The 17,030-nt window shown below is 38.5% G+C and overlaps 1 pseudogene; it reads left to right on the forward strand.

Moving 5' to 3' along the window:
* The first annotated feature begins 10,981 nt into the window (after positions 1-10,981).
* On the forward strand, positions 10,982-12,017 carry LOC143672097 (melanoma-associated antigen B16 pseudogene; annotated as a pseudogene).
* Positions 12,018-17,030: the final 5,013 nt, after the last annotated feature.

Raw genomic sequence — 17,030 nt, forward strand, 5'->3', positions numbered from 1 at the left:
AAAATCTCCCTGGGAGACCCACTTATGGGAAACACCCAGTGGCAGCTGACCCATCTGGAACCAAAGGACCCTCCACCTGAGTAAGTAATTTAGGAGAAGGGTGGAGACAAACAATCCCCACCTGACTGAGTCATCTACGGAGAAAGGTAGAGTCAACCGACCCACCCAAATGCACTACCACCAGACACCACCCTGGAGAGAAGGGAGGGGAAAAGAAAGCCCCAAACAAGCAGAGGGAGGGAGAATAAGTAGAACTAATTCATAAAAGCAAATGGCTCCACATTGCCTCATCTTTCCTTTCTTGTGAGAGTGCCCACATTTCTTCTCACATGTATATTCAATAAAGAAAAAGAAAAAGACTATGGAACGTTCTACAACCTACAACCAAACAAGCAAGTCTCCAATATAATAAAAATGGATTACAGCTGAAAATCCACACGACCTAGACTGTCTCTGAGGAGTAATACATAGCCCAAAGCTAAGAGAGGAAACAAAAATTAGAACATTACAGGGATTTGAAGTGCACCCATAGCTACAACAAACATTAAACACAGCCTACCTCCTGCCAGATTAACATAAATCTTCACACTAAAATCCTATGTACTCCAGTTTCTATTATTGGTTACAAGACACATATCTTCTAGCAACAATGGAAAAATGAAAAAGCACGTCAAAAGTGAAGAGAAACACAATACAAAGAGCAAAGCAGTCATGAGAACCATACTCAGATATGTCATGGATGGTGTAATTAGGAAATACATTTAATATAATTATATGTTAAAGGCTCTTTAACATAATGGAAAAAGGAAACAACATACAAAAATCTGTAACAAAAGGAGAGAGAAACTCTAAGAAAGGATAAAAAAAGGAAAGTCTAGACATCAAAACCACAGAAAGAGATAATGCCAAATGCATTTCACTGGATCATTAGGAGAGTCAACACAACCAAACAAAAAGAATCAGTAAACCAGGTAATAGAAAATTCCAAAAGTGAAATGCAGAGTAAAGAATGAAAACAACAACAACAACAACAGAACGTCTAAGAACTATGAGACAATATCAAAAGGGGCAGCATGCATGTAATTGAAATACCAAAAGGAGAAGAGAGAATGGAACATATATGGAACACCTAGAAGAAACAAATTTCGTAGAAACACATAATAGTTTACAGGTTGCCAAGGGTGAGGGGAAAGGGTAGGTGGTGGCAGGAAGAGAGAATTATAGTTAGATGGGTGAAGAGTTTTTCTTTGAGCTGATGAAAAATATTGTTAATATAATTAATACTACAGAATTACACACTTCAATGTGGTTAAAATGGGAAATTTTGAGTTGTCTTGTTGGTACTACAATAAAAAGCCTAAAAAAGAGAGAATGGAACAAAAGAAATATTTGATATAATAATGGCTGAGAATTTTTCAAACTTAATGACAAACCACAAATCACAGCACCAAGAATCTTAGACAACACTAAACAAAATAAATACCAAAAAAAAAGACACGTCATATCTCTGCATATTATGTTTATACCTCATGTAAAAAAGAGTAAGAGAAAATCTTGAAGGAAGACAGAGGGGAAAAAAAGCACCTTAATTATAGAGAAACAAGGATAAAAATTAAAGTGGACCTCTTGTCAGAAACCACACAAGCAAGAAGTGTCAAAAGGAAAAGCAAACATGAATTCAGAATTCTACATCCAGTGAAATTATCCTTCAAAGACAAAAGAAAAATAAAGGCTTTCTCAGAGAGGAAAAAAATGGAGGTAATATTCCCAGTAGTCCTGTCCTGCAAGAAATGTTAAAGGAGGATTTTCAGGATGAAAAATTAATTTAGCTGATTAATTTTTATTTTTCATTAAGAAAAAAATCAGAGAAGGAATAGGTACAAATTTTTTTTCTTATTTTCAAATGATCTAAAAGATAACTTTGTTTAAAGCGTTAACAATAACAATATATTGGGTGATTACCCAACATATTGGATAAGTGAATGGATAAGTGAAATAATGGCAGTAAAATCACCAAGGAAGGGAGGGAAGAATTAAGAATATTGTGTTATCTGTACTACATGTGAAGCAGTATAGTGTTATTTAAAGATGGACTTAGATTAGTTAAAAATGTATATTGTAAAGTCTAAGGCAACCACTAAAATTAAAAACAGAGAAAGCAGAAAATGAGGAGGGAAAAGAAAAAAATTAAAGTTTTGAGAAATTTTTAAAGTATTATAAATCAAATAAAATGAAAATACAACTTATCAAAAATTCTGGGGTGCAACTAAAACAATGCATAGGGAAATTTATAGCATAAAATGCATATATTAGAATAAAAAATACATAAAATCAACAACTGAAGTGTCCACCTTAGGAAACAAAAGAAGGAAGAGTAAGTTAAACCTAAGGCAAGCAAAATAATGAATTAATAAAAATCAGAGCAGAAATCCATAAAATTAAAAATAAGAAAACAGAAAAAATCAGTGAAACCAAAAGCTAGTTCTATGAAAATATCACTACAATTGACAAAAATCTAGCAGGAAGTCACACAAAAAAATAATACACAAATGTTCAGTATCAGATATGGGACAGGGGTCATCACTACTGATTTCATGGATTATAAGCCCACGACAAATAACCTTATGTCCACAAATTTGATAACTTAGACGAATAGATCACCTTGAAAGAAACAGGAGAAAAAGCAGCAGAAAAAGAAAGTCAAGAAGGAGGCCAATGCCACCTCAGCCACAGCCACCACCAGCACAGGTAGGACCATGGTCCAGAAGCAAGAAAAGGAGGTAGCCAAGCTCAATGCGCACCACATGTCACTTGGAACCAAAATAAAAAGGAAGAACAAGGTAAAGAAAAGCCAGTGTAGCTTCTCCATTCCTGCCAGCAAAGAGTGCAGCAGGCATACCTATAAACTGACCTGAGACTGCGGGCACACAGCCAACTAGCTCTGAGGATGAGGTTCTCATTGGCGACAAGACATTTTGAGGGCCCTGCCTCCCTCTCTGAGTTCAGAGACTTGGCTGTAAGTCTAGAATCTGCCCAAGAGACCCTGATAATGATTGGGGCTCGCCCAAGGGGAATGGAATGGTTGTTGGGAGAGAAGCCTAAGCAAGCCCTGTCCCTTTCTGCCCCCACCGAAGGATGGGGCAGACCTGTGGTTGTAGAACATTCCATGACTTGGGGAAGATGGAGCCTTCTGGTTACTCAAGACTGACTGTCAAGTGGTAAAGCCCCCCATGCTCTCTGAGGTAGGCAAGTAAAGGAAGCCTTTTCTCCTTCCTCTTCACCTCCACACCCGCTGTGTGAGAAAATTTTTAGAAAAGGAAGGAAGGAGTCCCTGAGATGCCAAAGACCAGAAGGATTTTTTTACTGCTTCCTCAGGCCATGCAGATTTGATATAATACTATCTGAAAAAGGAGGGCAGAGAGATTTTTTCCTCCCTGGTATTCCAGAATTTTCTTTCTCCACATTTGTGAATATACCATGCACAATCATGTCTCTGAGCCAAACAACTTGTCAAAAATAGTGAAATCCAAAACTCTAAGTGATTTGGGTGCTGCCACCCCATTAAAAAAAAAAACTCACATGAAGAGAAATATATAACCTGAATTGTCTATATCTATTAATTCAATTATTTTAATAATTAAATAAACCTTCCAAAAATGAAAATACTAGGCCCAGATGGTTCCACTAGTTAATTTTACCAAATATTTGAATCTCTTCCAGAAAACTGAAACCGAGTTAATACTTCCCAATTCATTTTATGAGCCCACCATTACCTTACTATAAAAAGCAGGTAAAGAATATTACAAAAAAGGAGAATGACATACCAATACCTCTCATGAATATAGATTAAAAATCTTCAACAAAAATTGGCTAATTGAATCCAGTAATACAAAAACGGATACTTTAGGTCCAAGGGGCTCCAATCCAGCAATGCAAGGCTGCTTCAACATTCAAAATTCAATCATGTAATTTACCATTATAACAGACTGTACAACAAAAAACATGATCATATCAATAGGTTCAGGAAAATGATTCAACAAAATTCAAGACCTATTAATCATAAAAAGTTTAGAAATCTAGGAACAGATGGGAACTTCCTTAACCTAATAAAGGGTATGTATGAAACACCTACAGCTAGTGTAATACTTAATGATGTGAGACTGAACCCTGCTCCTTACCTACCACCAATGCCAGGGACAAGGTAAGGGTGTCCTCTATCACACTCCTTTAAACATCACCCTAAAAGTCCTAGCCAGTGTAGTAAGACAAGAAAAAGAAGTAACATTTATGCAGACAGGAAAGGAAGAAAGAAATTATCTTTATTCACCCATACCATCATTCTCTATTTAGAAAACCCCAAAGAATATGCAAAAAGACCAGGTAATAATAAGCATAGCTTAGTTACAGGATTCAAGATCAATATGAAAAAGTCAATTGCTTTCCTATATACCAGCAACAAGCAATTAGATTTTGAAATAAAAAACAAACAAACAAGAGGGTGCAAGGGTAGTTCAGTGGTAGAACTCTCGCCTGCCATGCGGGAGACTCAGGTTTGAGTCCCGACCCAGGAATGTCCCTAAAACAAGACAAACAAGCAAACAAACAAATGAAAATTCAACAAATGGTGCTGCAATAATGGGATATTCACATAGAAAAAGAATGAAATGCGACCCCTACCATAGCATATAAAAAACAAAAGAAAACAAACACACAATAGCATTTATAATAGAACCTCCAAAAATGATGTATTTAGTTATAAATCTAAGAAAATGTTTACAGAATCCATATATTGAAAGCTATAAAACTTTGATGAAAGAAATTAAAGATCTAAATAAATTAATCATATTCCATGTTCATTGATTGGAAGGCTCAATATTAAGATGCAATCTTAATCAAAATCCCACCAAGTTATTTTATAGACATCAACAAACTGATTCTAAAATTTGTATGGAAAAACAAAGAAACAATAATAGCCAATACAATACCAAATACACACACAAATACACAATATAAACTTAGAGGACTCTCACTACCCAATTTCAAGGCTTACTACAAATGTACATTAAAAAGTGCCATATTGACAAAAGAATAGAATCATAGATCTGTGGAACAGAATAGGAGGCACAGAAATAGACCCACACAAATACAGCCAATTGATTTTTTACAAAAGTTGCAAAGACAATTGAAGAAAGAGAATTGTCGACAAATGGTGCTCAAACAATTAGACGGACATATGCAAAAGGATGAACCTAGTCACGGACCTTCCTTACGTAAAAGTTAATTCAAAATGGATGATAGCCTTGAGTACAAAATACAAAACTATTAACACTTCTAGAAGAAACATAAGAAAAAAAATCTATGTGATTTAGTGATCAATTTTTAGATACCACAACAAAAGCACAATTCATGGAAGAAAAAAAAAGTTGGATTTTATAAAAATTAAATAGTTGGACTGTGAAAGTTACTGTTAAGAAAATGAAAAGTCATGCATTAGGAGGAAGTATTTGCAAATTGCATATTGATAAAGGACTTGTATAAAAATATATATAAAGATTCTAAGACTCAATAATAAGAAAATACACAGCCCTTTAAAAATGGACAAAGATGTGAAAAAACATCTCAACAAAGAATATACACAAATGGCTAATGAGCATATGAAAAGATGCTGAACATAATTTGTCATTAGGGAAATGCAAATTAAATCAACTATCAATGGCACCAAACGCCTATTAAAATGGTTAAAGCACACAACACTGAAAGTTTGGCAGTTTCTTACAATCCTAAGCTTTAAATTGAAATAAAATCCAACAATTGCATAATTAGATATTTACACCAGTTGTTTGAAAATTAGGTCTACACAAAAACTTGCACGTGAATATTTATAGTAGCTATGTTCATAATCACCCCAAACTGAAAGCAGTCAAGATAGCCTTTGATAGATGAAAGGAATACCAAACTTGGTACATCCATACAATGGAATACTATTCAGTGATGAAAAGGAGTGAGCTGTCAAACCATTTACACAACTTGAATAAAAAAACTTACATGCATATTGGTAAGTGAACTAAACTAATGTGAAAAGGCGTCATACAAGATGTTTCCATTTATAAATGACATTCTGAGAAAGGTATAACTCCAGAATATTAAAAAGGTCGGAAGTTTGGGGAGAGTAGAGGGTTAAACAGGTGAAACACAGGGAATATTTCAGCACAGGGAATATGTCAATATGTCATGTATAATACTGTAATAGAGGATATATGATACTATGCTTTTGTCAAAACCCATGGAACTTTATAGCAAAAGCAGAGAAACTTAATGCATGCAATTTTTTTTTAATTGGGGATTGGAGGATCCCATAATGCAATGCAGAGTGTGACAATATACCTAAACTCTGCTACAAATATATGAGGTAGACAAGAGATGTCAATCTAAATAGCTTTATAAAAGAGTTTATAAATAAGTTCATAAATAAGTTTATGAGTCAAGATTGTAAGACCAAGGGAAAAAGAAACTGTAAGGACATAAGCACTGTATTCTCACTCATAAAGGCATGTCCCACAGGAGTATATGTTATCAATTGATAACATGTATACCAGAATTCAACAATTAAGTAAATGGATGACATAAGGCGGCAGTCAGATTCTTCACTGTTGGAGAGAGAGGTTGCAGACAAACAAGAGGGGAAATCTAGAATTATCTCTATGATATCAAATCAGAGCTGGAGACAAAACTATGAAGTCATATTTAGATTAATATAGATACAGATAGATAAATATAGAAATATTTGTAGAAATATAAATATTGTACTTGTGTATATACTAACCCATATACATATATATTTCCTTGCTCTGTCAGCCGAGAGACCCTAGAATCAATGACACCCCAGTAGCAATGAGTACACCTATCACCCTGATATTAGCTTCTAATACCAGTCTCCAAAAAGGGAAGCAGGCCTCTTTAGATAAATGACTTATTCCAGGGTTGGGGAAGAGTAAGAAAAGATGAGCCTGGAGTATCTTGTAATACCGAAAAGTGAAGAACTGCTAAAAAATACATATATAAACCAAAATGATGGGGGTATGTGAAAGGGGCACAATAGACAACTGAAAGATAAATACCCCTGAGCCCATACTGATATAAATAAATGGTTGAATACATAAATAAATTGCACAGAATAGAAAAACTGTCCATGCAGAATTCAATATTCATGTATATCATGGCCGTTACCAGCTGTTTAATGTGCTATTGAAATATTCCACATTAAACAGTATAATTTAGAATTTTTTCCATTTTCTAGTACCTTTGCTCTAAAATGAAGCATGGTGTACACTCAAATACTAGATAAAATCAAGAAGGAAGCATTAAAGTTCTAGATGGTATTCATTGTACATACTCAATGAATAATCTCTCTCTACAAACCCTGAACACGTGTAAAACAAAGGAACAAAAATATTTTATGTTATTACTATAATACATGAGAATTGATATGAGATGAAATGAAGATATCCAACCAGGATCCTGCCTTGATATTTCATTAATGTGTTCAACAGAGCTTTGTGGAATGACCCTGCACATGAATAACTGGAAATGCAGAAACAAGGCTATAAAGACAGGAAGTTGTAGTATAGCAATTCTGAAACCGCCACATAGCAACCCATCTTTCCACTAAAGTAGCCCCTCCCATGCTGGTTTGAAAATTTTTCATTTCTTTCGTTTGAGCTCCCACCTCCTCAGATGTATTCAGAAGAAATGTGCTTTGCTAGAAGAAAAGTAGCTTTCCTCACTCTTTGCAGCACCTGCTTAGATCAGTGCTGGGTACTTCGAGCCACTTGGGCATGAGCAGACAGAAGAAGCCCTGATGGAAAGTCACCTTTATTTAATTATAATCGTATAAATCACTCCCACCTTTCACGTTAAGCCGCCATTTTTGAACATGCGATGCATGACGTAGCATGATTTGGAACTGAGAATGGCCCACTTTAGCCCATTCCCTAATTGACAAATCTCACACCATAGGTAGCGGTATAAAACCTCAGGTCCCATTTTGCTCAGAGATTGATCTGGGGCTTGCCTCTGATCTCCTTGGTGGTTGACTACACAATAAACTCTTTTGCTACTCGAAATCCTGGTGTTACTACATTGACTTCTGTGTGCACTGGATAACGAGCCCTCTGCGGGCAACAACAGCACTAAATTTTTTTACTTATGTGTTTCTCATATTTCCCATGACCTGCAGGAAGAATGACTTATTAATTCTCATGAACATTGCTTAACACAGTAGTTATCTATCTCAGCCCTTTTAGCACTCATGATATTTGAAGGCAAATATCTGTGAGAGGTTTAATTTTAGGGTTAGCCATCTATTTTATTTTATTTTTTTAATTGAGAACTGGTAAATATAGAGAGAGCATCTATGAAGTCTGGAAATGTAGGCAAGTATATAAAATGGCATTAAAGATATACTCAATCTGTAGAATAATAATAAAATAATATTATCTGGGTTTTCAGACTTAAGGTTCACTCTGAAGATTGATGTGGAAAAGCTCCAAGATGCATTAACTGGAGGGGAAAAGGCAAACTGCAAAACAATACTAACCTTATCAAATGCAAATTTATATGCACACAGTATAAATTCATAATAAGGTCATGGGATGGGGATGAGGGAGGGGTTCAAAGAGAAATCATGAAAGATGTGTTATGTTGGGAATTTTTATGGTGAGAAAATAGTCATCGAGCACTACTTCAATATTTCTAATTTTGATGAGTAACAAATCACTTGCAAATCTACTTACTGCTGACCCTGAAACCCCAAGTCATTGAAAGTAAACCACTGGTAACTATGAAGGGTTCTTGGCTAATTGTTAGAGATTTGGGTTCTAATCCTTCCTCTCACACGCAACGCCTGTGTGAACCTGGGCAAATCATCTCCTTCTTATGCTCTAAACTCCTAATCCATAAAAATAGCAAGTTCTAAGGTTTATTCCTACTGTACCATATCAATTATTAAGTGATCAGAAGTCAAGTAAGAGCAAGTATCTACCCAGTGAGTCCCTGTTAACTCTTAAAATTCTTGGCTTCATCATTACAGGAAGTGATATAATGTTCCAATAGGATAAGGAAAACACTATGTAAATAATGAGTCGGCACAAGATCCTTCCTTGTAAAATGTAAACCCTTTAGAACAAGTTCCCAACTGGCTGGAGAAGAGACCCCATGGAAATATGTTTTTCTCTGACAGTCCAGTAATTGTCCTAGACACGCACATTGTACCGCAGCTTGTCTACCTGCCCCAGACATTCTCTAGGAAGGTTTAGTGGGGCAAACGCAGATTGGCAGCACAGCGAAATGGTCCAGGAAATGACTGACATCAAGCTGCAGATCTTGAGTGAGGACTGAGGGGACGACTCATCCCAGAAGAGAGGGGTCCACCCAGAGTGCCACATCTCCTCACAGCTCTAGGAGGCTCTGAGCAGAGGTTGCCAGTAGCTAAGCACTTTGCCCTTGGGGTTTTCAGGAAGTTGAAGGCCTTGGTCTATAGAATATGGCTTCACATCAGCAGAGAGGATTCCTGGACCATGTACTTGACCAAAAGAGGACCCTGAGTGAGAACACAATGCATTCCACAAAGTTGTGTCCCTGCTGTCAAGACTGGGAGACCCCAGGCAGGAGTGGTCAGAAGTGATGTGCTCACCTTCTTCTCAGGAACTCTGCAGAAAGGAAGGCCAAACTCTGCAGGGCTCCGCCACAAATTATCAGAGGGAGAAATCATGTACCAGGTCTTGCCTGCAGTCCAGATCAGAACCCTGGAAACCAAGGGGCCCACTAACCCCAGAAGGAAGGAGACTCCTCAAAACCCACCCCTGCTGTCAGCTCTCGGAGGGCCTGAGTAGCTGTCAGACTGAGGTGCTATGGTTTTCCTCTTCCAAGCGAGTCTCAGGGAGATGAGGTCCTAATAAGGGGGAGGCCCCAGTTCAACAGAGAGATGAGTCCCAGACTTGCTAAGAGTTCCTATTAGGACCCTGAGTGAGGCCTGAGGAAGCACCCAAATGAGGAGGCCCCATGGAATAAGGCCCCATCCATGATGTCTGCCCTGAGATTTTCAGAATTGAACAGGATTGACTGCTTCTCAGAAGAGAGTTGAGGATTGGTTTGAAGGGCATGGTCACAGATCAACAGAGGGAGTATTGCCTGGCCTGCAGGTATCCAGGTGATGACCAAGCCTGCATTAGGAATAATGGGACCACTCACCACAAAAAGTAGGGTGGCTCACAAAAGTATTCATTTGCTATCAGCCCTGGGACAGCTGACAGATGGAGTTGTCCCCGGATTTCCACCGGGGTGGATGCATGGAGGTGAAGCCTGGTCTGTGGGGGCTGGCTGCTGGTCAGCAGAGGCCCTTCCAGGGATCAAACTGTGCTTACTAAGTGAAGAATCCTGGGACCACCCATGACAGTACAATAGGGGCCCCACAAGTCTGGTCTTACCAAAGAAACCCTGGGTAGACTTGTTAGGCAGACCCACCCTATCGTCTTACTCAAGAGTCTCAGGGAAGTGACTGCCTTGGTCTAAGGGAGGTATAGCTAGTTCAAGAGAGGAGAATGTCCCAGTCAATGCCAGGTGTCAAGGTGAAGACCCTCAATGAAGAGTGAGGGGAGAACCTACCTGGGAATAGAAGAGACCCTACAGACTGCATTCCTGCCTACAGTTCTGTCAGCCCAATAAATCTCAACCTATAATGTCTGACTGCACCCTGATAAACATGTTCACTTCTACACCTACAGGCTTTGGTAGGAAGATAGGAGACACACGAAGCCCTAGAACCTGGGCCCCAGGAGTAAAGCTGTGGAGGTGGCCACCAGGGCTGCCATGTTTGAGTTTACCAACTGAAACCACTCATGTCTTCCTTTCTCCTTTAGGCTGTGGGTCCCTTTTGCTTCTCTTCTACTGACACTCCTGACAGCCACCACTCAGAACAGTCAGCATGTCTTAGGATCAGGAGATTCCACACTGCACACATGAACAATGCCTTCAGGCCCAGTTATGAGACCCATGGCCTGGAGTTTGCACAGGTTCCTCAGGCTGTGAAGGAAGCCTTTTGTCCTTCCTCCTTGTCTCTGATGCCCTGCTCACTGAAGTATGCTTCTCCTCCTGGGGCACCCAATACTCCTCAGGGTCACCAGAGTGCCTGTTTTCTTCCTCTGCCATCATAGCCTTCTCCTCTTGCATACTAGATGAGGACTCCAGCAGCCAAGAAGAGGATGATAGTCCAAGCAGCTTGCAGTCCCCGCCAGAACCTGACGATGTGCCCAGATATCTCTACAAGAGAAGGTTGAATTGTTGATCAACTTCCTACTGCTCAAGTATCAAATGAATGAGTCCATCTCAAAGGCAGATATGCTGACGAGTGTCATAAAAAAGTACAAAGATCACTTCTCTGAGATTCTCAGGAGAGCTTCTGAGTACATGGAGCTAGTCTTTGGCATTGATGTAAAGGAAGTCCAACCCAACAGCCACTGTTATGCCTTGGTCAACAAACTGGACCTCACCTACGATGGAGGGCTGAGTGATAATGATGGTATGCCAAAGACTGGCCTCCTGATACTTATCTTGGATGTGATTTTCATGAAGGGCAACTGCACCACTGAGGAAGAGATCTTGGAAGTGCTGAATATGATGGATTATATTCTGGGAGGTAGCACTTTCTCTTTGGGGAGACAAGGCAATTCATCACCAGAGATCTGGTGGTGGAAAAGTACCTGGAGTACCAGCAGGTGCCCAACAGTGATCCTCCATGCTATGAATTCCTGTGGGGTCCAAGAGCCAAGGCTGAAACAAGCGAGATGAAGTTGCTGGAGTTCTTGGCCAAGATGCATGGAATGAACCCCAGATCTTACCTGTCCCAGTATGAGGAGGCTTTGAGTCATGAAAATGAGAGAGGCCAATCAGGAATAGCAGGCAGGGCTGGCACTACTGCCATGGACACTGAAAGTTCCAGTAGCTTCTCCCAACAGAGGTAAAGTCTGAAGCAGATTTTTCACTTTGTTGTCAAAATGATTAGTCAGTGTTTTAAGTAATGGAGGGATGGTGTGGGCCTGGAGGGAAAATCATATATAATATCTGTGTAATCTTATTTGCTATAGATGACTTGGAAATTTCTTTTTTTTTTTTTGCATGTGTTTTTCAAAAGTTGCTTCCTTTACTTGAATGTTTAATTAGTTTAAACATCTATGTAAATTAGTGGCATTTTGAAGAAGATAATGTCACTGGAATAGGTATTTCATTGAAAATGTACATGAAGTCACCAGTAAAATATATGGAATCAACAAATAAAGAGAAGAATGTAAGAGATGGTTAATTCTTGGCTTCTCTGATTGCTTTTAGTCTATTGTTCTATAAAACTAAAAGATATATACCTGGATTTTCTTTCCTTATTTAAGTATGTAGGAGAAATGAAATCTTAAACAATTAGATCTCATGATCATGGGTTCATTTGTTTCCCAAACATTAATTGATGAGCAACTCTTTGGAAGGCACTGCACTAGTATTGGGGATATTAGGATGAACAAGTTCCAGCCCTTTTCTATTGAATGTCATTAAGTTCAGGAGCAACAACCATATAAGAATGATGGCGGTATCTAGACCAAATGACTAGTAGAAAGGAGTGAGAAGGTGGAGATGCCATATGACAGCAGTTAAGGGTAAATGTGTTGAGACAAGGCAGATTGGGGCCTTGGGAATCTGAAAGTCTTTCCATGGTAGGTAATTTTAAATTCAACTAGGGGGTGGACAAAATAAGTCTGTGGGATTTGTGAGGAGGGATCATTCCTGTATATCTAAGATTTAAAAGGAAATAGACTGTAATTGAAAACGTCACATCGTGTTTTGGGGATCATAGTCAAGCAAGAAAGAAATCTGCTCCTGGCATAGGACTGGATGTTGTCCTGCACTCTTGTCCCATTGCAACTGAACATAGTGCACAAATTTTTTATACACATGATTCCAAGAATTTGTAAGAAACATTTGTTATACTCAAGAGGTGCCAACAGCAACTGTTCTGGCAATATGTGCTGTGCAGGAGAACTGGAGAATACTCACTTCAAAATACATTTTAATGACACTGTCTTGAGTGTTATTTGTCAAACTCTCAGTGGGGGCTAGATTACTAGCATATGTGTGTGTGTATGGCAAAATGACTGAAAATAGGGGTGGTCTGGGTGGATGAGAAGGTGGGAGGGATGAAAAAGTGGGAGGGAGGGAAGGAGTTGGCCTTAACACAAATTTTAGGAGCTCTGAGATGCAGCCAGCTGGAAAAGACTCTCCTAAACCTAAATTAAATAATATAACTACTAAGGCAGAAGATTTACTTAGTTTTTCTTGATAAGCAACATTTTTAACTGATCTAATGTGTGATGTAATCGAGCACTGCATATTCTACAATGTTTACTGGTAAACAAATCCCGGAGGAGAGAGTGGTAGGGTCTTGGGTGAAAACAACCATAGCAATGACTGCTATTCACTAAAGACCTAATGTATGTCAGTCACTGTGCCAGTTTTACATATATTCACAATTCTAACACTCATACAAGACAGGGTTTATCAAACCAACTTCACGGATGAAGAACCTAAGTCTCAGAGAGCTTCCTAATGTATCCAAGTTCACACAGCTAGTAAGTGACATGGTTGGAACTAGACCCCTAGTCTGAATTTGTCTAGAGTCTGCTGTGATCCACTCCTCCCAGCCTGAGGCTGACCGTCTGTTTCTTAATTCATTTCTCTTCTTGGTATGCCTTAATAACTCACAGGAGATAACAAGAAGGACCCTGTGGCCAAAGTGCTATATGCAGGACTAAAGAACATATGTGAAATGAAAATCAAGCAGTTTGGGGATTGTCTGTGGACATCATTTACTTTGGATCCTGTTGTCCCTAGCCCAAGGTTTCCTTGAGAGCTGACTCTGCTCAGAGGTTGGCATTATTTTCCAGATCTACTTCTCTCTGCATTACAGCACGCTTCCTCTTGGTCTTACCCATTATGCTCTCCAGTCCAACTCTGGATCTTGACCTAATGACCAGCTCTACACTGCCTCCTCCTCTGAAAGCTGCATTCTGCTCCCAGTGAAACACACACCTCAGAATCACCTGCCTTGGTTCCAACAGAGAGCATTCCCCCTCAGCAGATGTGCTCTCGGTGTACCCCACCCTGGGACCCCTCTGTTAACAACAGCCTCTTCAGTATGCAAGTTCACTTGAGATAGTGACATTTAGACATGTGGTGATCCTTTAAAGATGCCCATGAAACACCATTCTCTCAAGGTGTTTTTCAAGCGCAGTGGTTAGTAAAACATGATTGGCACAGAACATACTGGTTATCTGGAAATAAACTCTGAATTTAGAAAAGGTTTTTTAAATTACACTAATATTTGCCTTAGGATTTTAAGAGAGCATCTTATTGAAAGTGAGCTCATATAGTCATGAGTGAGACTTTGTTGTTCAAAGTCAAAGCCTCTTCCATAAGAAGAAGATGAGAAAAGACCCTCAAAATCACTGTGTAAGCACAACTATTCAGAGTCTGAATTCCAAAAATTTCTGAAGTCTTTGTAGGAAATGAAAATTATTTCTTGAGAGTCATGCTATCTTTGATTTGAAAAGTAAAAAAATCAAGATGCCTCTTGTCTATGTACATTCCCCAGAAGAAAGTCCTTGATTTTAGTGTGCCTAATAGTACCTGTGCAAGTATCCAGGCATTTTCAACAAGATGGTGTGTAACCAGGAATCAAATGTTAAGATTTTGACCATGTACTGAGAGGAAAGATTAAATTCCATCTACTAAGGTTATAGAGGTTATTGCAAAGGTTAGTGCAGAAAGGTGCTATGAAGTGGAGAAGGGTGAAACCACCCTGCTGGTATTTACAGGGTCTTTTTGAAAATTAGATTTCATCCTATATTTGAAAACATCTTACACAAAGTAAGCCCTTGAAAAAGTTGATAAATTTCAAAACTAATTCACAATTCTCAGAGCTCCTTGTTTTAGTTTGCTAAGGCTGCCAGAATGCAATATCTCAGAAATGGGTTGGCTTTTACAAAGGGGATTTATTAGGTTACAAATTTAAAGTTGTAAGGCCATGAAAATCTCCAAATTAAAGCATCAACAAGATTATATCTGGACTCTGAACAAAAGCAGCCAGCATCTGGGATACCTCTGTCAGAAAGGAAGGCATGTTGTTTTCAACCCCTGATTCCAGTGGCTTTTTCTCCATGTTCTCCAGGTCTTCTCTTAGAGTCTCTGGGATGTTTCTCTCTCAAAGCATCTGTTGGCTCCTCTCTTAGCTTCTCTGGGGCAAACACTGTATTTCATTTCTTAGCTTCCCTTGGCTTTCTCCAGGTTTTGGCTCTTTCAGTTTCTGTGGGTTGTTGCTTAGCATCTCCTGGGGATGTTTATGTCTCTAAGTATCTGTGCTTTCTCCAAAATATCTCCCTCTTAAAGTACTCCAGTAAGCTGATTAAAACTTACCTTGAATAGGCAAGGTCACATCTCCGTGGAAACAATCTAATCAAAAGGTCCCACCCAACAAAAGGTCTGCCCCTTTTTCCATGCCAGCACATTCCTCTAAGAAAGGAAGAAGGCTTTTGTCATAACTAATGAAAGTAATTGACCTTTATTGACCATCTACAATATAACCGTTTATGGGAGACGCTGCAAGTGTTCACCTTCATTTTGTCATCCTTCCCTTCCGGGGCTCATGGGGAGACCACTTTACCCAGTCCACTTAGTTAGAAAAGATCATGTGACTAGACCTTACCACTGAAGTATAAGTGGAAGTATTGCTGGTCACTTCTAGGCCAAGACATTTGAGAACGAGTGTAGCATTTCTGTGCTTTACCATGCAGCAACAAATGTGGAGACCGTATGTTGAGACAAGATGGAAGCAGCCTGCATCTCTGGATCAACCAATAGCAGAGAACACAGATTTCATGTGCAAAACTTAATACAGCATATGCACAATACGCAGCTACTATTCCTATTAATAGGCTTTATTTAACTGCTTTTATTACAAAGAAAATAGTGCATATATTCTTGTTGCAAAAAATTCCAACAACACAGATAAATCACAATTCCACCCTTTATAATGCTCCTCACAAACTCAGTCCCCCTTTCAATGGTAGCTACAATTTAAAATCTGGGGTATTTTATATTAAAGTTCATTGTAGAGATTTTCATATATAAATGAACTTTATAATCATATATTGTGACTTTTAACATACATGAGTAGTCATTTCCATATTATTCTACCAATTGCCTTTGTTAATTAATAAAAAAAGAACGCAGGATCTCTCCATAAGAGAACCTATAGATTTTCCTGTCTTTTTAAACTACTGTTTAGAATTTTGCTGCTTTTACTATTGCTTGATTAACATTGATTAATATTGTGGAAGCAAGAAAACATGCTTAAACTTTTTAAAAGAGTTATTGTTTAATAAAAGCTGCATTGCAAGAGAAAAGAAGATAAGATATTACAATCCACTAGTTGTGAGACCATTTGACCTTGAATTCTTAATGCATTAAAATTGCAGACTTTCTTTCATACATGGTACAAATTAACAAACCCTGTAGAATTATCCGGTGGTCAGACAGGGAAAGAAAGCCTCGTGACTGATGCTACTCAACAGGGCAGGGCAAGGTAGATATTTGGGTCTCACAGTTACAAGTGAGTAAACTTCAGAAGCCCCTTTAAAATGTAATGTGAAAATATGTGCTGGCATACATTTGATAAGGGCCACGGTGTTTGCCAGTAAATAAAACATTAAAACATTAAGGAACTTTAATTTTTTTGAGATTTTAACTTTATTTATGCTATGCCCTATAATGGAAGAATTGAGCTGTTTATTATTGTCTAACACCCTCGTGGAGTATAACTTCACCAAGGGGATTAAATCTGTTACTCACCAACACCTCAAACAATGCCTGGTACATAGTAAATATTCAATTATCGTTCATAGAATGAATGTACAAATGACTGCACCATACCTGTA

Source organism: Tamandua tetradactyla, chromosome X, assembly GCF_023851605.1.
Source record: "Tamandua tetradactyla isolate mTamTet1 chromosome X, mTamTet1.pri, whole genome shotgun sequence".
In the NCBI taxonomy this organism is placed as follows: domain Eukaryota; kingdom Metazoa; phylum Chordata; class Mammalia; order Pilosa; family Myrmecophagidae; genus Tamandua; species Tamandua tetradactyla.